The sequence below is a fragment of the Lampetra fluviatilis genome, chromosome 66, assembly GCF_964198595.1.
Source record: "Lampetra fluviatilis chromosome 66, kcLamFluv1.1, whole genome shotgun sequence".
NCBI classification, from domain to species: domain Eukaryota; kingdom Metazoa; phylum Chordata; class Hyperoartia; order Petromyzontiformes; family Petromyzontidae; genus Lampetra; species Lampetra fluviatilis.
In genome coordinates this window covers 4594345-4616755 of record NC_136340.1, presented here as the reverse complement: position 1 = coordinate 4616755, position 22411 = coordinate 4594345, and positions in this window count along the sequence as shown.

The following is a 22411-nucleotide window of genomic DNA, read 5'->3' as shown; positions in this document are numbered from 1 at the left end:
GGTGTGTGGGTGGGTGGGTGTGTGGGTGTGGGTGGGCGTGTGTGGGTGGGTGTGTGTGTGGGTGGGTGTGTGGGTGGGTGTGTGGGTGGGTGTGTGGGTGGGTGTGTGGGTTTGTGAGTGTGTGTGTGGGTGTGTGGGTGGGTGTGTGGGTGGGTGTGTTGGTGTGTGGGTGGGTGTGTGTGTGGTGGGTGGGTGGGTGTGTGGGTGGGTGTGTGGGTGTGTGTGTGCGGGTGTGTGTGTAGGTGTGTGTGTGGGTGGGTGTGTGTGTGGGTGTGTGGGTGGGTGTGTGGGTGGGTGGGTGGGTGTGTGGGTGGGTGTGTGGGTGGGTGTGTGTGTGGGTGGGTGTGTGGGTGTGTGGGTGGGTGTGTGTGTGTGTGGGTGTGTGTGTGTGCGGGTGTGTGTGTAGGTGTGTGTGTGGGTGGGTGTGTGTGTGGGTGTGTGGGTGGGTGGGTGGGTGGGTGTGTGGGTGGGTGGGTGGGTGTGTGGGTGGGTGTGTGTGTGGGTGTGTGGGTGGGTGTGTTGGTGTGTGGGTGGGTGGGTGTGTCATCATCGTCGTCATCATCATCGTCATCATCGTCATCATCGTCATCATCATCATTATTGTCGTCAACGTCATCATCGTCATCATCATCGTCGTTATCATCGTCATCATCGTCGTCAACGTCATCATCATCGTCATCATCGTCATCATCATCGTCATCATTGTCGTCAACGTCATCATCGTCGTCATCATCGTCATCATCGTCGTCATCATCGTCATCATCGTCGTCAACGTCATCATAATCGTCATCATCGTCATCATCATCGTCATCATCATTGTCATCATTGTCGTCAACGTCATCATCATCGTCATCATCATCGTCATCATCGTCGTCAACGTCATCATCGTTGTCGTCATCATCGTCATCATCGTCATCATCATCGTCATCATCATCGTCATCATCGTCATCATCGTCATCATCATCGTCATCATCGTCATCACCGTCGTCAACGTCATCATCATCGTCATCATCATCGTCATCATTGTCGTCAACGTCATCATCGTCGTCATCATCGTCATCATCGTCGTCATCATCGTCATCATCGTCGTCAACGTCATCATCATCGTCATCATCGTCATCATCATCGTCATCATAATCGTCATCATTGTCGTCAACGTCATCATCATCGTCATCATCATCGTCATCATCGTCGTCAACGTCATCATCGTTGTCGTCATCATCGTCATCATCATCGTCATCATCGTCATCATCGTCATCATCGTCGTCGTCATCGTCATCATCATCATCATCGTCATCATCATCGTCATCATCGTCATCATCGTCATCATCGTCGTCGTCATCGTCATCATCATCATCGTCGTCGTCGTCGTCGTCGTCATCATCGTCATCATCGTCATCATCGTCATCATCATCGTCATCATCGTCATCATCGTCATCATCATCGTCATCGTCGTCGTCATCGTCATCATCGTCATCATCATCATCATCGTCATCATCATCGTCGTCGTCATCGTCGTCGTCATCGTCATCATCGGTGCGGCGCTTTCTGACACGCTTCTTCCGCGCCCGTCTGGAACGCTCTCTCCCTGCCGATGTCAGTGAGCCGCTGAGGAGCTGTGATGCCACTTTGAAATCATCGTCGTCATCATCGTCATCATCCTCTACATTGACACACTCGTTTATTGACAACTGATTAGCACGGCTGGCTACGTACGGTGCGAAAGAAGTTCAACACACGTGACACACACAGAGCCACGCCTCTCACCGTCACGGGGCCAGACAGCCCCCCCCCCAGCCCCGCCCCCCTCCCCCGACCCCCCACTTCTCCACTAACCCCTCCCCTCGACAGTCTTGTTTTGACGGCTTTAAGACAAAGACAAAGGTCCCCCGTGTAGCCTCTAACAGGCTATAGGGGCAAGTGCTGTTAGCTAGCAGCTAAAGACACACAGACAAAGGTCCCCCGTGTAGCCTCTAACAGGCTGTAGGGGCAAGTGCTGTTAGCTAGCAGCTAAAGACACACAGACAAAGGTCCCCCGTGTAGCCTCTAACAGACTGTAGGGGCAAGTGCTGTTAGCGAGCAGCACCTAAAGACACACAGACAAAGGTCCCCCGTGTAGCCTCTAACAGGCTGTAGGGGCAAGTGCTGTTAGCTAGCAGCTAAAGACACACAGACAAAGGTCTCCCGTGTAGCCTCTAACAGGCTGTAGGGGCAAGTGCTGTTAGCTAGCAGCTAAAGACACACAGACAAAGGTCCCCCGTGTAGCCTCTAACAGACTGTAGGGGCAAGTGCTGTTAGCTTGCAGCTAAAGACACACAGACAAAGGTCCCCCGTGTAGCCTCTAACAGGCTGTAGGGGCAAGTGCTGTTAGCTAGCAGCTAAAGACACACAGACAAAGGTCCCCCGTGTAGCCTCTAACAGGCTGTAGGGGCAAGTGCTGTTAGCTAGCAGCTAAAGACACACAGACAAAGGTCTCCCGTGTAGCCTCTAACAGGCTGTAGGGGCAAGTGCCGTTAGCGAGCAGCTAAAGACACACAGACAAAGGTCCCCCGTGTAGCCTCTAACAGACTGTAGGGGCAAGTGCTGTTAGCTAGCAGCTAAAGACACACAGACAAAGGTCCCCCGTGTAGCCTCTAACAGGCTGTAGGGGCAAGTGCTGTTAGCTAGCAGCTAAAGACACACAGACAAAGGTCCCCCGTGTAGCTTCTAACAGGCTGTAGGGGCAAGTGCTGTTAGCTAGCAGCTAAAGACACACAGACAAAGGTCTCCCGTGTAGCCTCTAACAGGCTGTAGGGGCAAGTGCTGTTAGCTAGCAGCTAAAGACACACAGACAAAGGTCTCCCGTGTAGCCTCTAACAGGCTGTAGGGGCAAGTGCTGTTAGCTAGCAGCTAAAGACACACAGACAAAGGTCCCCCGTGTAGCCTCTAACAGGCTGTAGGGGCAAGTGCTGTTAGCGAGCAGCTAAAGACACACAGACAAAGGTCCCCCGTGTAGCCTCTAACAGGCTGTAGGGGCAAGTGCTGTTAGCTTGCAGCTAAAGACACACAGACAAAGGTCCCCCGTGTAGCCTCTAACAAGCTGTAGGGGCAAGTGCTGTTAGCGAGCACCTAAAGACACACAGATAAAGGTCCCCCGTGTAGCCTCTAACAGACTGTAGGGGCAAGTGCTGTTAGCTAGCACCTAAAGACACACAGACAAAGGTCCCCCGTGTAGCCTCTAACAGACTGTAGGGGCAAGTGCTGTTAGCTTGCAGCTAAAGACACACAGACAAAGGTCCCCCGTGTAGCCTCTAACAGACTGTAGGGGCAAGTGTTGTTAGTAGCAGCTAATGACACACAGACAAAGGTCCCCCGTGTAGCCTCTAACAGACTGTAGGGGCAAGTGCTGTTAGCGAGTAGCGCCTATGAAGGCTACCGGCGCTGTGGCACACGAGGGGGTGGGTGGCCAGCACCACGCCCGGCCGCCTTTGTCTCCCCAGTGCTAGCGATGTTTGCTACACACACAGCACCAGGGACTCATTTGAGGCTGAGTCGACCTAGGGGAGGCCCAGGACCGGTTCAGATAATCGTCACTGGTGGTGTTGGTGGCAGTGAGCGGGAATTGAACTCGGGTCGCCGGGTTCGTAGCGCAGCGTAGCGCTAACCGCTGCCCCACCGCTCCCCACTCACACACAGACACACACCTACAGACACACATCTACAGGCACACACCTACAGACACACCTACAGACACACACACACACAGACACACACCTACAGACACACACTTACAGACACACACAGACACAGACACACAGACACACAGAAACACACCTACAGACACACCTACAGACACACACACACAGATACACACAGAGACACACACACAGACACGGACACAGACACACACCTACAGACACACACCTACAGACACCTACAGACACACACACACAGATACACACACAGGCACGGACACAGACACACAGACACACACACACACTCACGCCTACAGACACTCACACCTACAGACACACACACACATAGACACACACACACCTACACACACACCTACACATACACACCTACACACACACACACACCTACCTACAGACACAGACACACACCTACACACACACACTCACGCCTCCAGACACTCACACCTACAGACACACACACACATAGACACACACACACCTACACAAACACCTACACATACACACCTACACACACACACACACACACCTACCTACAGACACAGACACACACCTACACACACACACTCACGCCTCCAGACACTCACACCTACAGACACACACACACATAGACACACACACACCTACACAAACACCTACACACACACCCGATTGTACATTTCCGTGATATAATCCAATCGGAATGCAGCCCTGCAGACTGAATGGATTAGCATATCATTAGCATGTCATTAGCATGTCATTATCGACTCGATCTGAAGTTGTAGTGACCTCAGGAATTCCTGTTCTTTGGGCCCCTCGGCAAAGTTACGTAAAGAGGTTCAAATTACTATTTAAAGTTTTATATATAAACATAAAATGTATGTATATAAGTAGAGAATGTATATATAAGTAGAAAATGTGTATATAAGTATAAAATGAAATATAAATATAAAATGCTTTATATATAAATATAAAATGAATACATTAATATAAAATGTTTAAAATATAAAATGTTTTATATATAAATATAAAATGAACAAAACACTATTTCCGCCCGATGACGATCGCTTGTGTTGTGATCGAAACGTCGTTTTTTTTATTTAATATCTTTTTTTTCCTACCTATGGGGCCGTCCATAAATGACGTCACGCACCTATGGGGGGGGGGGGGTGGGGGAGGGGGTCAGGCATTTGTGACGAGGTGTGACGTATTTAATGTGGCGCCGCACCCTGATGTTGTAGGAGAAAACATTCATTAAAAAGTCAATTTAATTAAGTAAAACGTGTTGTCTATATTCATTTATTAAAGTTGCCCATTTTGATGTGACGTCACATTTCTCTCCCCCCCCGTCGTCACAAATGTCTGACCCCCCCCCCCTCCCCCCTAGGTACGTGACGTCATTTATGGACGGCCACGACACATTTGCACGTGATCATGACGATGATGAAGCCACCACCACCACCACGTGGTTGAGCTGCGGGGTCCTGACACGTGGTGTGTGACGTCACAACAACAGCTACGCAGAATTCAGAGTATTTGGACTTAATAGGCGCTCGCTAACACCCCCCACCCTCCCGCCCACTTCCCCCCACTACTTCCACCCACCACAGCCCCTCCCCCCGCTGTCGTCATTCCGAGCATTCCTCGCACAAACTTCCCACTGCGCTCGAACGCAGAGCAGAGATCGCTCCGTCTCCTCGCTCCATCTCCTCGCTCCATCTCCTCGCTCCATCTCCTCGCTCCATCTCCATCCTCTCGCTCTCCTCGCTCGCTCGCACACGTAGACACACACATAGACACACACACACAGACACGTAGACATACAGGCACACAGACACACACACAGACACACACAGACACACAGACACGTAGACATATATACACACATACACACAGACACACAGACACACACACACACAGACACACACACACACACAGACACACACACACACACAGACACACACACACACACAGACACACACACACACACACAGACACACACACACACAGACACACACACAGACACACACACAGACACACACAGACACACACAGACACACACACACACACACACAGACACACACACACAGACACACACACACAGACACACACACACACAGACACACACACACACAGACACACAGACACACATACACACAGACACACAGACACACACACACAGACACACACACACAGACACACACAGAGACAGACACACAGACACAGACAGACACACAGACAGACACACAGACAGACACACAGACACACACACACAGACACACACACAGACACACACAGACACACACACGCACAGTGTGATGATGCTGCTGCTGTATGCGGGCGCTCTGGTGATGGTGGTGATTGCTGTACCAACTGGTTTATGAGTGGTCTGTCCTCATTGGGGAAGCCCCCATGACCCCCCCCATGACCCCCCCCATGACCCCCCCTCCTTGCCCCCTCCTCATGCCCCCCATGCCCCCCAATTCCCCTCCTATGCCTCCCATGACCACCCATGCCCCCTCCCCATGCCCTCCCCCCATGCCCCCCATGCCCCCCCCATGCCCCCACCTCATGCCCTCCCCCCATGCCCCCACCCCATGCCCCCACCCCATGCCCCCACCCCATGCCCCCACCCCGATGCCCTCCCCATGCCCTCCCCCCATGCCCCCCTATGGCCCCACCCCATGCCCCCCCATGCCCCCACCCCATGCCCCCACCCCATGCCCTCCCCCCATGCCCCCACCTCATGTTCCCCCCCCCACTCCCCCCCATGCCCCCACCCCATGCCCCCACCCCATGCCCCCACCCCATGCCCTCCCCCCATGCCCCCACCTCATGTTACCCCCCCCACTCCCCCCCATGCCCTCCCCCCATGCCCCCACCCCATGCCCCCACCCCATGCCCTCCCCCCATGCCCCCCCATGCCCCCACCCCATGCCCTCACCCCATGCCCTCCCCCCATGCCCCCACGCAGATGCCCGCAGGCTGGAGACTAAAAAAATCCCCAACAGATGAAGGCAGCACGAAATAAAATACCCTGTCAGTGTGTGTGTGTCACTGTGTGTGTGTGTCACTGTGTGTGTCACTGTGTGTGTGTGTCACTGTGTGTGTGTGTCACTGTGTGTGTGTGGCACTGTGTGTGTGTGTCACTGTGTGTGTGTCACTGTGTGTGTGTGTCACTGTGTGTGTGTGTCACTGTGTGTGTGTGTCACTGTGTGTGTGTGGCACTGTGTGTGTGTCACTGTGTGTGTGTCACTGTGTGTGTGTGTCACTGTGTGTGTGTGTCACTGTGTGTGTGTCACTGTGTGTGTCACTGTGTGTGTGTGTCACTGTGTGTGTGTCACTGTGTGTGTGTCACTGTGTGTGTGTGTCACTGTGTGTGGCACTGTGTGTGTGTGTCACTGTGTGTGTGTCACTGTGTGTGTGTCACTGTGTGTGTGTGTCACTGTGTGTGTGTGGCACTGTGTGTGTGTCACTGTGTGTGTGTCACTGTGTGTGTGTGTCACTGTGTGTGTGTCACTGTGTGTGTGTCACTGTGTGTGTCACTGTGTGTGTGTGTCACTGTGTGTGTGTGTCACTGTGTGTGGCACTGTGTGTGTGTGTCACTGTGTGTGTGTGTCAGTGTGTGTGTGTCACTGTGTGTGTGTGTCACTGTGTGTGTGTGTGTCACTGTGTGTGTGTCACTGTGTGTGTCACTGTGTGTGTGTGTCACTGTGTGTGTGTGTCACTGTGTGTGTGTGTCACTGTGTGTGGCACTGTGTGTGTGTGTCACTGTGTGTGTGTGTGTCACTGTGTGTGTGTGTCACTGTGTGTGTGTGTCACTGTGTGTGTGTGTCACTGTGTGTGGCACTGTGTGTGTGTGTCACTGTGTGTGTGTGTGTCACTGTGTGTGTGTGTCACTGTGTGTGTGTGTCACTGTGTGTGTGTGTCACTGTGTGTGTCACTGTGTGTGTCACTGTGTGTGTGTGGCACTGTGTGTGTGTGGCACTGTGTGTGTGTGTGTCACTGTGTGTGTGTCACTGTGTGTGTCACTGTGTGTGTGTGTGTCACTGTGTGTGTGTGTCACTGTGTGTGTGTCACTGTGTGTGTCACTGTGTGTGTGTGGCACTGTGTGTGTGTGTCACTGTGTGTGTCACTGTGTGTGTGTGTCACTGTGTGTGTGTGTGTCACTGTGTGTGTGTGTCACTGTGTGTGTGTGTGTCACTGTGTGTGTGTGTCACTGTGTGTGTGTGTGTCACTGTGTGTGTGTGTGTCACTGTGTGTGTGTGTCACTGTGTGTGTGTGTCACTGTGTGTGGCACTGTGTGTGTGTGTGTCACTGTGTGTGTGTGTGTCACTGTGTGTGTGTGTCACTGTGTGTGTGTGTCACTGTGTGTGTGTGTGTGTCACTGTGTGTGTGTCACTGTGTGTGTGTGTCACTGTGTGTGTGTGTGTGTCACTGTGTGTGTGTGTGTCACTGTGTGTGTGTGTCACTGTGTGTGTGTGTCACTGTGTGTGTGTCACTGTGTGTGGCACTGTGTGTGTGTGTCACTGTGTGTGTGTCACTGTGTGTGTGTCACTGTGTGTGTCACTGTGTGTGTGTGTCACTGTGTGTGTGTGTCACTGTGTGTGGCACTGTGTGTGTGTGTGTCACTGTGTGTGTGTGTGTCACTGTGTGTGGCACTGTGTGTGTGTGTCACTGTGTGTGTGTGTCACTGTGTGTGTGTGTCACTGTGTGTGGCACTGTGTGTGTGTGTCACTGTGTGTGTGTGTCACTGTGTGTGTGTCACTGTGTGTGTCACTGTGTGTGTGTGTCACTGTGTGTGTCTGTGTGTGTGTGTGTCACTGTGTGTGTCACTGTGTGTGTCACTGTGTGTGGCACTGTGTGTGTGTGTCGCTGTGTGTGCCACTGTGTGTCTCTATGTGTGTGTGAGTGTGTGTGTATATATATGTGAGTGTGTAACAATCTCTATGTGTGTGTATATATATGTGTATCACTGTGTGTGTGTGTCACTGTGTGTGTGTGTGTCACTGTGTGTGTGTCACTGTGTGTGTCACTGTGTGTGTCACTGTGTGTGTCACTGTGTGTGTGTGTCACTGTGTGTGTGTGTCACTGTGTGTGGCACTGTGTGTGTGTGTCACTGTGTGTGTGTCTCTACAGGAGGTGCATCAGCCAGTCATCTCGGTCATCTCAGTCAGTCGACCCGTGGCACCTGCTGGGTCTGCCACGTGACCTCCTCCTGCCAGCGGGCGTTCGACACTTCACGTGGTAGCCTCAAGGTGCACATGGCCTGGCACAAGCGTCGTGGTGACGTCACCGCCACTTAGTGGCGAATGGCGGTTGTTGTCTATATATATCTGTGTGAGTGTGTAACAACCTCTAAGTGTGTATCAATCTCTATGAGTGAGTGTGTGTGTGTATATGTGTGTGTCTATATATATAGTGGGGAGCGGTGGTGCAGCGGTTAGCGCGCTGCGCTATGAACCTGGCGACCCGGGTTCGATTCCCGCTCACGGCTAACACCAGTGACGATTATCTGAACCGGTCCTGGGCCTCCCCTAGGTCGACTCAGCCTTAAATGAGTACCTGGTGCGGTGTGTAAACATCGCCACTGGGGAGACAAAGGCGGTCGGGCGTGGTGCTGGCCACCCACCCCCTCGTGTACCGTTCCGGCCTTCATAGGTGCTCGCTAACAGCACTTGCCCCTACAGTCTGTTAAGGCTATACGGGGGGTCTTTGTCTTTGTCTATATATATATCTATGTGAGTGTGTAACAACCTCTGTAAGTGTGTGTGTGTGAGTAAGCGATTTGCATAACACACCGCTTGCTCATACACACACACCCATACACGTGGGTCGCACCCCAGGTAATGGAGGCATGCGCTTGCCTTCATCACGAGGTCGACGAATCGACTTAAAATAGCCACGTGATGGACCCACCTGATAAAGGTCGCTTGTGATGCGGTCGAAACGTCGCCGTAATTTTTTGTCGGTTTATTTAATTACTTTTTTTAAACTATCTACGTGATCTTCTTGGTTCTCTCGGTAAAGTTACGTAGAAGGGAAATAATAAAATAATAAAAATACAACATAATTAAATAATTCTCACGACGTTTCGGCCACAACGCAAGCAGCCGTCCTCAGACTCTGTCTTCTCGACAGCCCTGTTCTCCACCTGAGGACGGCTTGAATTATATGCAGTGCTAGGGTTATAGGGGTAGGGTTATAGGGGTAGGGTTATAGGGGTAGGGTTATAGGGGTAGGGTTATAGGGGTAGGGTTATAGGGGTAGGGTTATAGGGGTAGGGTTATAGGGGTAGGGTTATAGGGGTAGGGTTATAGGGGTAGGGTTATAGGGGTAGGGTTATAGGGGTAGGGTTATAGGATAGGGGTAGGGTTATAGGGCCAGAGCTTGAATTATATGCAGGGGTAGGGTTATAGGGGTAGGGTTATAGGGGTAGGGTTATAGGGGTAGGGTTATAGGGGTAGGGTTATAGGGGTAGGGTTATAGGGGTAGGGTTATAGGGCCAGAGCTTGAATTATATGCAGGGGTAGGGTTATAGGGTTAGGGTTATAGGGGTAGGGTTATAGGGGTAGGGTTATAGGGGTAGGGTTATAGGGTTAGGGTTATAGGGGTAGGGTTATAGGGGTAGGGTTATAGGGGTAGGGTTATAGGGTTAGGGTTATAGGGGTAGGGTTATAGGGGTAGGGTTATAGGGGTAGGGTTATAGGGTTAGGGTTATAGGGCCAGAGCTTGAATTATATGCAGTGCTAGGGTTATAGGGGTAGGGTTATAGGGGTAGGGTTATAGGGGTAGGGTTATAGGGGTAGGGTTATAGGGGTAGGGTTATAGGGGTAGGGTTATAGGGGTAGGGTTATAGGGGTAGGGTTATAGGGGTAGGGTTATAGGGGTAGGGTTATAGGGGTAGGGTTATAGGGGTAGGGTTATAGGGGTAGGGTTATAGGGGTAGGGTTATAGGGGTAGGGTTATAGGGCCAGAGCTTGAATTATATGCAGGGGTAGGGTTATAAGGGTAGGGTTATAGGGGTAGGGTTATAGGGTTAGGGTTATAGGGGTAGGGTTATAGGGGTAGGGTTATAGGGGTAGGGTTATAGGGGTAAGGGTTATAGGGTTAGGGTTATAGAGTTAGGGTTATAGGGTTAGGGTTATAGGGGTAGGGTTATAGGGGTAGGGTTATAGGGTTAGGGTTATAGGGTCAGAGCTTGGGTTATATGCAGGGATAGGGTTATAGGGGTAGGGTTATAGGGGTAGGGTTATAGGGGTAGGGTTATAGGGCCAGAGCTTGAATTATATGCAGGGGTAGGGTTATAGGGGTAGGGTTATAGGGGTAGGGTTATAGGGTTAGGGTTATAGGGGTAGGGTTATAGGGGTAGGGTTATAGGGGTAGGGTTATAGGGGTAGGGTTATAGGGCCAGAGCTTGAATATATGCAGGGCTAGGGTTATAGGGTAGGGTTATAGGGGTAGGGTTATAGGGGTAGGGTTATAGGGTAGGTAAGGGGTAGGGTTATAGGGTTAGGGTTATAGAGTTAGGGTTATAGGGTTAGGGTTATAGGGTTAGGGTCATAGGGTCAGAGCTTGGGTTATATGCAGGGGTAGGGTTATAGGGTTAGGGTCATAGGGCTAAGGTTAAGGTCATAGGTGTAGGGTTAAAGAAAGGATTAGGGATAGGGTTATTGTCATAGGGTTTGGGGATAGGGTTATAGACATGATTAGGGTTATAGGGTCTAGGGGTAGAGGCAGAGTCTAGGGGTAGAGGCAGAGTCTAGGGGTAGGGTTACGGGTATGGGTAGGGTTAGGGTCTTGGGGTAGGGTTAGGGTCTTGGGGTAGGGTTAGGGGTATGGGTATGGGTAGGGTAAGGGTCTAGGGGTAGGGGTAGGGTTAGGGTCTAGGGGTAGGGTTAGGGGTATGGGTAGGGTTAGGGTCTAGGGGTAGGGTTAAGGGTTTGGGTAGGGTTAGGGGTATGGGTAGGGTTAGGGTCTAGGGGTAGGGTTAAGGGTTTGGGGTAGGGTTAGGGGTATGGGTAGGGTTAGGGCTATGGGTAGGGTTAGGGGTTTGGGTAGGGGGTAGGGTCTAGGGTAGGGTTAGGGGTATGGGTAGGGTTAGGGCTATGGGTAGGGTTAGGGGTATGAGTAGGGTTAGGGGTTTGGGTAGGGTTAGCGTCTAGGGGTAGGGTTAGGGGTTTGGGTAGGGTTAGGGTTAGGGGTAGGGGTAGGGTTAGGGGTATGGGTAGGGTTAGGGTCTAGGGGTAGGGTTAAGGGTTTGGGTAGGGTTAGGGCTATGGGTAGGGTTAGGGGTTTGGGTAGGGGTAGGGTCTAGGGGTAGGGTTAGGGGTATGGGTAGGGTTAGGGCTATGGGTAGGGTTAGGGGTATGAGTAGGGTTAGGGGTTTGGGTAGGGTTAGGGTCTAGGGGTAGGGTTAGGGGTTTGGGTAGGGTTAGGGGTAGGGGTAGGGTTAGGGGTATGGGTAGGGTTAGGGTCTAGGGGTAGGGTTAAGGGTTTGGGTAGGGTTAGGGCTATGGGTAGGGTTAGGGGTTTGGGTAGGGGTAGGGTCTAGGGGTAGGGTTAGGGTCTATGGGTAGAGTTCTAGAGAGGGTTTAGGATTCAAGCTCCGGCAAATCACACGGCTGCCCTCATTCAAAGGAACACATTTAGACAATAGGCGACGTTTCGGGCAATGGCCCTTCTCCCTGCTCCACAGCCCGATCAGTGGGGGTGTGGTTACCACAACAACAACAACACACACACAAAGCGCTTCATAGCTCATCGGATTCTCCCTGCAGTTCTTAATAAAGATCCCGAATTCCGATTGTGATGATTCATCACGTGGTGGTGGTGAGGGGGCGTGGGGAGGAGGGGTGGGTGAGTGGAATAAGCCACGCCCACAACTTCCCCCCCCCCCTCCAGCCTCCGCATAATGGACCAATCACAGCACAGCATTAACAGTGGCGGGGGCGGGGGGTGCGGGGTGGGGTGAGATGACTGAACGACGTCGCCCCGCTGACGTCATCACGCACGACCGAGGCCACACCTCCCCACCGCTCCCCACACTTACACATTCCTGGGCGTGACGTCACCACGCTGGGTGGGGGTGGGGACGTGGGTGTTGGTGACGTCACCGCGTTGGGGGGGGGGGGTGAGAGAGGGGGGTGGGTGGGGGCTGGGTATAAAAGGGGGCCGCTCGAGCTGACGGTGATTCAGTTCAGCGCGTCAGCTCCACGTGCGTTTGCGCGCGCGAGAGTGTCACGTGCCAGGTTCAGGTTTAATTGAGTGGGTCACGTGACCAATTAAAAAGCCACAAATCGCCACCCCTCCCCCCCTCCTTACTCTCCACCATCATCATCATAATCATCAGCTTTTGCGCAAAGGGCAACCACATTCGTCGAAGAGGCTTCATTTTATTAATCCTCGTGTTGTTGTTGGTGGTGGTGGGTTGGTGGGTTGGTGGGTTGCTAAAGGAGTCACGCAGGGAGCCGTGGGGGTGAGATTCGCTCTCGAGGGATGATGTTGTTGTTGTTGTGTTGAGGGGTGGAGGCTGATGGAGGTGTTGGGGCGATTTTGAGTTTTCTCGAGTTGGGAGAGAGGGCTCGCAGAGCCCCGCACGATGCGCTCTTGAGTGAGGAATTCTTCAGCAGCAGCAGCAGCAGCATCAAGTTCGGCAGCAGCAGCAGCAACATCATCAACATCAGCAGCAGCAACATCAGCAACATCAGCAGCAGCAACATCAGCAACATCAACATCAGCAGCAACATCATCATCAAGCTCAGCAGCAGCAGCACCATCAGCACCATCAACATCAGCAACATCAACATCAAGCTCAGCAACATCAGCAACATCAACATCAAGCTCAGCAACATCAGCACCATCAACATCAGCATCATCAACATCAGCAGCAGCAACATCAGCTGCACCATCAACATCATCAGCAACATCAGCACCGCTCCCTCCCGGCTCTGCGATGCGCCTCCACCTCCTCCTCCTCCTCCTCCACCTCCTCCACCTCCTCCACCTGGTCCAGGTGCTCCACGCGGCCCCCCACCCCGCGGCCCCCCTCACCGTGGGGGGCTCGTCTCCCCGCCTGGTGGCCCCCCTCACCGGCCCGGCTCGAGTCCCCGCCTCGTGGCCCCCCGCGATGGAGCCCGTCTACTGGCACTCGGCTAATCCCAGGTGAGTTGGGGGGTGGTGGGGGGGGGGTACGGTGGTTGTGGTGGGGGGAGGTGGTGGGGTGGTAGTGGTGGGGGGGGGGGCACGGTGGTTGTGGTGGGGGGGGGGTGGTGGGGGGGGGGGTGATGGGGGTGGTGGGCACGGTGGTTGTGGTGGGGGGGTGGTGGTGGTGGGGGGGTGGTGGTGGTGGGGGGGTGGTGGTGGTGGAGGGGTGGTGGTGGTGGGGGGGTGGTGGTGGTGGGGGGCACGGTGGGTAGCAAGGAATCGTCATCACGACGATGCATGGGGCACGTGTGTGTCACGTGCGTGTGTGTGGCATGTGTGTCACGTGGGTGTGTGTCACGTGTGTTGAACTTCTTTCGCACCGCACGTAGCCAACCGTGCTATAGCCATCATCGTCAAGATCCATGGGTAGATCGCCCGTAGTGAGGGGCTAGGAGATGTTGACTACCTCGCCTGGTACACAGGAGGTCGTGGGTTCGATCCCTGGGAGATGTTGACTACCTCGCCTGGTACACAGGAGGTCGTGGGTTCGATCCCGACCCTGACGATGCCTGCTGCTGCTGTATATTTGGAGTCTGCGTCTCTCATCATCATCATCACGGTGGCTAGGAGATGTTGACTACCTCGCCTGGTGCACAGGAGGTCGTGGGTTCGATCCCGACCCTGACGATGCCTGCTGCTGCTGCTGTATATTTGGAGTCTGCGTCTCTCATCATCATCATCACGGTGGCTGGGAGATGTTGACTACCTCGCCTGGTACACAGGAGGTCGTGGGTTCGATCCCGACCCTGACTCTTGCTGTATATTTGGAGTCTGCGTGTCTCTCTCCCCGTGGTCGCGTGGATTTTGCTCCGGGCTCTCCGGTTTTCCCCTTTTCCACATTTAGAATCGTTGTCACCACTCTGATTTAAGTTCCCACGTGATCGTGACGGTGATGATGATGTTGAAGCCGGCCACCACGTGGTTGAGCTTCTGTCATTGTTGATGGCCAGGTGTGTCACTGCTGAACAAGAGTTGTTGCTACACAGAAACTCAAAAGGGGCATTTAACATCGCACGCCTGGTGTGTAACATCACAACACAACAGCTCTCTCTCTCTCGCCTTTCGGTTCCGTGTAACTGTTTCTAAAACACTCGCATCGTCAGCTCGTCTTCGTCGGCTCGAGCCCAATCAGAGGATCTCGTAAAATGTATGAATGTTGTGTCGTAAAACCCGCCACCACCCGACACGGCCAACCAGTAATGTGGTTTTGTCGCGTAAACAGAAACGTGGACAATTCGTTACTAGTACAGCACTAACCGGTTGCTGTGTGTTGGAGAGTTAAACCCACTACAACATTTGCAATTCGTTACTAGTGCAGCACTAACCGGTTGCTGTGTGCTGGAGAGTTAAACCCACAACAACATTTACAATTCGTTACTAGTGCAGCACTAACCGGTTGCTGTGTGTAGAGTCAAGCTACAACATTTACAATTTGAGTTACGACGTTTCGCCAGTAAATAACAACCAGCTTCAGCACACACACAAAGATCCCCCATATAGCCTTAGCAGACTGCAGGGGCAAGTGCTGTTAGCGAGCACCTATGAAGGCCGGAACGGTACACGAGGGGGTGGGTGGCCAGCACCACGCCTGACCGCCTTTGTCTCCCCAGTGGCGATGTTTACACACCACACCAGGTACTCATTTGAGGCCGAGTCGACCTAGGGGAGGCCCGGGACCGGTTCAGATAATCGTCACTGGTGTTGGCCATGAGCGGGAATCGAACCCGTCTCGTCGGGTTCATAGCGTAGTGCTAACCGCTGCACTACCGCTCCCCCTCTTCACACACACACACACACACCTATTCACACACACACACACCCCTATTCATACACACCTCTTCACACACACGCACACCCCTATTCATACACACCTCTTCACACACACGCACACCCCTATTCACACACAGACCTTGCAAAAAGCAGGACCGTTATCCCGACCCCCTAAATAGGTGCTACTCGCTAACAGCGCTTGCTCCTAGGGTCTGTTGAGGCTAAATGGGGGGCCTTTGTCTTTTGAGTGGGTGGGTGGTTGAGCGAGTGGGTGGTTGAGTGAGCGAGTGGGTGGTTGAGTGAGCGAGTGGGTGGTTGAGCGAGCGAGCGAGTGGGTGGGTAAGTGGGTGAGTGGGTGGTTGAGCGAGCGAGTGAGTGGGTGGTTGAGCGAGGTGAGTGAGTGGTTGAGCGAGTGGGTGGTTGAGCGAGCGAGTGGGTGGGTGAGTGAGTGGGTGGTTGAGTGAGTGGGTGGTTGAGCGGGTGAGTGGGTGGGTGGTTGAGTGAGTGGGTGGTTGAGCGGGTGAGTGGGTGGGTGGATGAGCGAGCGAGTGAGTGGGTGAGTGAGTGGATGAATGAGCGAGTGAGTGGGTGAGTGAGTGGATGGATGAGCGAGCGAGTGAGTGGGTGAGTGAGTGGGTGGATGAGCGAGTGAGTGGGTGAGTTGGTGGTTGAGCGAGTGGGTGAGTGAGTGAGTGGTTGAGCGAGCGGGTGAGTGGGTGGTTGAGCGGGTGGGTGAGTGAGTGGGTGGTTGAGCGAGTGAGTGGGTGAGTTGGTGGTTGAGCGAGTGGGTGAGTGAGTGAGTGGTTGAGCGAGCGTGTGAGTGAGTGGTTGAGCGAGCGGGTGAGTGAGTGGTTGAGCGAGCGGGTGAGTGAGTGGGTGGTTGAGCGAGCGAGTGAGTGAGTGGGTGGCTGGGCGAGTGAGTGGGTGGGCGGTTGAGCAAGTGAGTGGGTGGGCGGTTGAGCAAGTGAGTGGGTGGATGAGTGAGCGAGTGAGTGGTTGAGCAAGTGAGTGGGTGGATGAGTGAGCGAGTGAGTGGTTGAGCGAGCGAGTGGGTGGATGAGTGAGCGAGTGAGTGGTTGAGCGAGCGAGTGGGTGGATGAGTGAGCGAGTGAGTGGTTGAGCGAGCGAGTGGGTGGATGAGTGAGCGAGTGAGTGGTTGAGCGAGCGAGTGGGTGGATGAGTGAGCGAGTGAGTGGTTGAGCGAGCGAGTGGGTGGATGAGTGAGCGAGTGAGTGGTTGAGCGAGCGAGTGGGTGGATGAGTGAGCGAGTGAGTGGTTGAGCGAGCGAGTGGGTGGATGAGTGAGCGAGTGAGTGGTTGAGCGAGCGAGTGGGTGGATGAGTGAGCGAGTGAGTGGTTGAGCGAGCGAGTGGGTGGATGAGTGAGCGAGTGAGTGGTTGAGCGAGCGAGTGGGTGGATGAGTGAGCGAGTGAGTGGTTGAGCGAGCGAGTGGGTGGATGAGTGAGCGAGTGAGTGGTTGAGCGAGCGAGTGGGTGGATGAGTGAGCGAGTGAGTGGTTGAGCGAGCGAGTGGGTGGATGAGTGAGCGAGTGAGTGGTTGAGCGAGCGAGTGGGTGGATGAGTGAGCGAGTGAGTGGTTGAGCGAGCGAGTGGGTGGATGAGTGAGCGAGTGAGTGGTTGAGCGAGCGAGTGGGTGGATGAGTGAGCGAGTGAGTGGTTGAGCGAGCGAGTGGGTGGATGAGTGAGCGAGTGAGTGGTTGAGCGAGCGAGTGGGTGGATGAGTGAGCGAGTGAGTGGTTGAGCGAGCGAGTGGGTGGATGAGTGAGCGAGTGAGTGGTTGAGCGAGCGAGTGGGTGGATGAGTGAGCGAGTGAGTGGTTGAGCGAGCGAGTGGGTGGATGAGTGAGCGAGTGAGTGGTTGAGCGAGCGAGTGGGTGGATGAGTGAGCGAGTAAGTGGTTGAGCGAGCGAGTGGGTGGATGAGTGAGCGAGCGAGTGGTTGAGCGAGCGAGTGGGTGGATGAGTGAGCGAGTGAGTGGTTGAGCGAGTGAGTGGGTGGATGAGTGAGCGAGTGAGTGGTTGAGCGAGCGAGTGGGTGGATGAGTGAGCGAGTGAGTGGTTGAGCGAGCGAGTGGGTGGATGAGTGAGCGAGTGAGTGGTTGAGCAAGTGAGTGGGTGGATGAGTGAGCGAGTGAGTGGGTGGATGAGTGAGCGAGTGAGTGGTTGAGCGAGCGAGCGAGTGGTTGAGCGAGCGAGTGGGTGGATGAGTGAGCGAGCGAGTGGTTGAGCGAGCGAGTGGGTGGATGAGTGAGCGAGTGAGTGGTTGAGCGAGCGAGTGGGTGGATGAGTGAGCGAGTGAGTGGTTGAGCGAGCGAGTGGGTGGATGAGTGAGCGAGTGAGTGGTTGAGCGAGCGAGTGGGTGGATGAGTGAGCGAGTGGGTGGATGAGTGAGCGAGTGGGTGGATGAGTGAGCGAGTGAGTGGTTGAGTGAGCGAGTGGGTGGATGAGTGAGCGAGTGGGTGGATGAGTGAGCGAGTGGGTGGATGAGTGAGCGAGTGAGTGGTTGAGCGAGCGAGTGAGTGGATGAGTGAGCGAGTGAGTGGATGAGTGAGCGAGTGGGTGGATGAGTGAGCGAGTGGGTGGATGAGTGAGCGAGTGAGTGGTTGAGCGAGCGAGTGGGTGGATGAGTGAGCAAGTGAGTGGATGAGCGAGCGAGTGGGTGGATGAGTGAGCGAGTGGGTGGATGAGTGAGCGAGTGAGTGGATGAGTGAGCGAGTGAGTGGTTGAGCGAGCGAGTGGGTGGATGAGTGAGCGAGTGGGTGGATGAGCGAGCGAGTGGGTGGATGAGCGAGCGAGTGGGTGGATGAGTGAGCGAGTGGGTGGATGAGCGAGCGAGTGAGTGGATGAGCGAGCGAGTGGGTGGATGAGTGAGCGAGTGGGTGGATGAGTGAGCGAGTGAGTGGATGAGCGAGCGAGTGAGTGGATGAGCGAGCGAGTGAGTGGTTGAGCGAGCGAGTGGGTGGATGAGTGAGCGAGTGAGTGGTTGAGCGAGCGAGTGGGTGGATGAGTGAGCGAGTGAGTGGTTGAGCGAGCGAGTGGGTGGATGAGCGAGCGAGTGGGTGGATGAGTGAGCGAGTGAGTGGTTGAGCGAGCGAGTGGGTGGATGAGTGAGCGAGTGAGTGGTTGAGCGAGCGAGTGGGTGGATGAGCGAGCGAGTGGGTGGATGAGTGAGCGAGTGAGTGGTTGAGCGAGCGAGTGGGTGGATGAGCGAGCGAGTGAGTGGTTGAGCGAGCGAGTGGGTGGATGAGTGAGCGAGTGGGTGGATGAGTGAGCGAGTGAGTGGTTGAGCGAGCGAGTGGGTGGATGAGTGAGCGAGTGAGTGGTTGAGCGAGCGAGTGGGTGGATGAGTGAGCGAGTGGGTGGATGAGTGAGCGAGTGAGTGGTTGAGTGAGCGAGTGGGTGGATGAGTGAGCGAGTGAGTGGTTGAGCGAGCGAGTGGGTGGATGAGTGAGCGAGTGAGTGGTTGAGCGAGCGAGTGGGTGGATGAGTGAGCGAGTGAGTGGTTGAGCGAGCGAGTGGGTGGATGAGTGAGCGAGTGGGTGGATGAGTGAGCGAGTGAGTGGGTGAGCGAGCGAGTGGGTGGATGAGTGAGCGAGTGAGTGGTTGAGCGAGCGAGTGGGTGGATGAGTGAGCGAGTGAGTGGTTGAGCGAGCGAGTGGGTGGATGAGTGAGCGAGTGAGTGGTTGAGCGAGCGAGTGGGTGGATGAGTGAGCGAGTGAGTGGTTGAGCGAGCGAGTGGGTGGATGAGTGAGCGAGTGAGTGGTTGAGCGAGCGAGTGGGTGGATGAGTGAGCGAGTGAGTGGTTGAGTGAGCGAGTGGGTGGATGAGTGAGCGAGTGAGTGGTTGAGCGAGCGAGTGGGTGGATGAGTGAGCGAGTGAGTGGTTGAGCGAGCGAGTGGGTGGATGAGTGAGCGAGTGAGTGGTTGAGCGAGCGAGTGGGTGGATGAGTGAGCGAGTGAGTGGTTGAGCGAGCGAGTGGGTGGATGAGTGAGCGAGTGAGTGGTTGAGCGAGCGAGTGGGTGGATGAGTGAGCGAGTGAGTGGTTGAGCGAGTGGGTGGTGTATGATGAATCGGCGACTTGGGGAGCGGTGGCGCAGTGATTAGCACACCACGGCGCTCCAAACTCCTGGTGGACTCCAGTTCGATTCACTCTCTCGCCGCCGACCACCGACACTTGCACCTGACCCTCCCCTAGGTCGACTCGGACTTAACTGGGTACCTGGTGCGGCGTGTATAATACATCAGCATCGGGGGAGACAAAGGCGGCCGGGCGTGGGGGTAGGTGTATCCCACCATGGCGGCCTTCGTTGGCGATGCTGTTTGCTACTCGCTACTCACAGCACTTGCCCCTACAGCCTGCTAGAGGCTACACGGGGGACCTTTACCTTTGTCTGTGTCTATAGCTGCTGCTCGCTACTAACAGCACTTGCCCCTACAGCCTGTTAGAGGCTACACGGGGGACCTTTATCTGTGTGTCTATAGCTGCTGCTCGCTACTAACAGCACTTGCCCCCACAGCCTGCTAGAGGCTACACGGGGGACCTTTATCTGTGTGTCTATAGGTGCTGCTGCTACTTACAGCACTTGCCCCCACAGCCTGTTAGAGGCTACACGGGGGACCTTTATCTGTGTGTCTATAGGTGCTGCTCGCTACTAACAGCACTTGCCCCCACAGCCTGCTAGAGGCTACACGGGGGACCTTTGTCTGTGTGTCTATAGGTGCTACTAACAGCACTTGCCCCTACAGCCTGTTAGAGGCTACACGGGGGACCTTCACCTTTGTCTGTGTGTCTATAGCTGCTGCTCGCTACTTACAGCACTTGCCCCCACAGCCTGCTAGAGGCTACACGGGGGACCTTTGTCTGTGTGTCTATAGGTGCTACTAACAGCACTTGCCCCTACAGCCTGTTAGAGGCTACACGGGGGACCTTCACTTTGTCTGTGTGTCTATAGCTGCTGCTCGCTACTAACAGCACTTGCCCCTACAGCCTGCTAGAGGCTACACGGGGGACCTTTGTCTGTGTGTCTATAGGTGCTACTAACAGCACTTGCCCCTACAGCCTGTTAGAGGCTACACGGGGGACCTTCACCTTTGTCTGTGTGTCTATAGCTGCTGCTATCTACTCACAGCACTTGCCCCTACAGCCTGCTAGAGGCTACACGGGGGACCTTTGTCTGTGTGTCTATAGGTGCTACTAACAGCACTTGCCCCTACAGCCTGTTAGAGGCTACACGGGGGACCTTTACCTTTGTCTGTGTGTCTATAGTTGCTGCTCGCTACTAACAGCACTTGCCCCCACAGCCCTGCTAGAGGCTACCCGGGGCACCTTTGCCTTTGGTTGTTCACAGCTGCGATGTTCAGGGCGGCACGCGGGCAACCCACGAAACGACGCGTCAGCGTGCGGCCAATGTGAAGATGATGATGATGTTGGTGTTGGCGTTAGTCAGCTGGTAAAAATACACGAATATTAAATTCCTTCAGTGGCATCGTGAAAAGATGTTTGTCGGGTCGTTCCCGCCACCGCAAAAAAAAAAATCAACAAAGACAAAGGTCTCCCGTGTAGCCTCTAACAGGCTGTTGGGGCAAGTGCTGTAAGCGAGTAGCAGCAGCGCCTATGAAGGCTACCGGCGCTGTGGCACACGAGGGGGTGGGTGGCGAGCACCACGCCCGGCCGCCTTTGTCTCCCCAGTGGCGATGTTCACTACACACCGCACCAGGTACTCATTTGAGTCTGAGTCGACCTAGGGGAGGCTCAGGACCGGTTCAGATAATCGTCACTGGCCGTGTTGGTCGTGGGCGGGAATCGAACTCGGGTCGCCGGGTTCGTAGCGCAGCGTAGCGCTAACCACTGCACCACCGCTCCCCACAGACACACACACTGACACACACACTGACACACACACAGACACACACCTAGCCTGGCACAGCAGTCAACCCACGGCACCTGCTGTGTCTGTCCCGTGACCTCCTCCTGCATCTAGCCTGGCACAGCAGTCAACCCACGACACCTGCTGGGTCTGTCCCGTGACCTCCTCCTGCACCTAGCCTGGCACAGCAGTCAACCCACGGCACCTGCTGGGAGGGGATGGGGGGGTGGGGGGGTGGAGGTGGGAGACTGGAAAACCGGGTTCTGTTTGTGTGTTTAATGGCCCCAGACATGACGAAAAAAGCCCCCCCATCTCTACAGTGCTGTGCACACGCACTCCGCTGTAGGAGGGAGCGTGATGGAACAGATGGAGATTAGTCCACACACTCTCTGCTGTAGGAGGGAGCGAGATGGACATGCACATCGCGTCAGCGGTTGTTGTTGTTGTTTTGTTGTTGTTGTTGTTGTGAGCCTCGCTCCTGGGCATCGCCCCCCCCCGCCCCCTCGCGTGCCCTGCTATTCGCTGGCAGCACTTGCCCCCTCGCGACTCTTGAGGCTACACGGGGGACCTTTGTCTGCGTGTGGCTTGCCCCTGAAGTGTGAGCAGACTTTACCGGTGCGGGATGGAGCTTTGTCTTTGTGTGTGGGGGAGGGGAGGGGGGAGCGGTGGCACTGCGGTTAGCGCTACGAACCCATCGCTGCCCCGGGAAGACAAAGGCGGCCGGGCGTGGTAGGCACCCACCTCGTTGTGCCACAGGCTGTTGGGGGTGTATCGTTGGGGATACAAAGGTGGTCGGGAAGGGGGGTGGTGGGGGGGGGGGGCTGTACCGCTGTGCTGCCCCCCCCCCGCTGCTGCTGCTGCTGCGACTCGGCACTTGTCC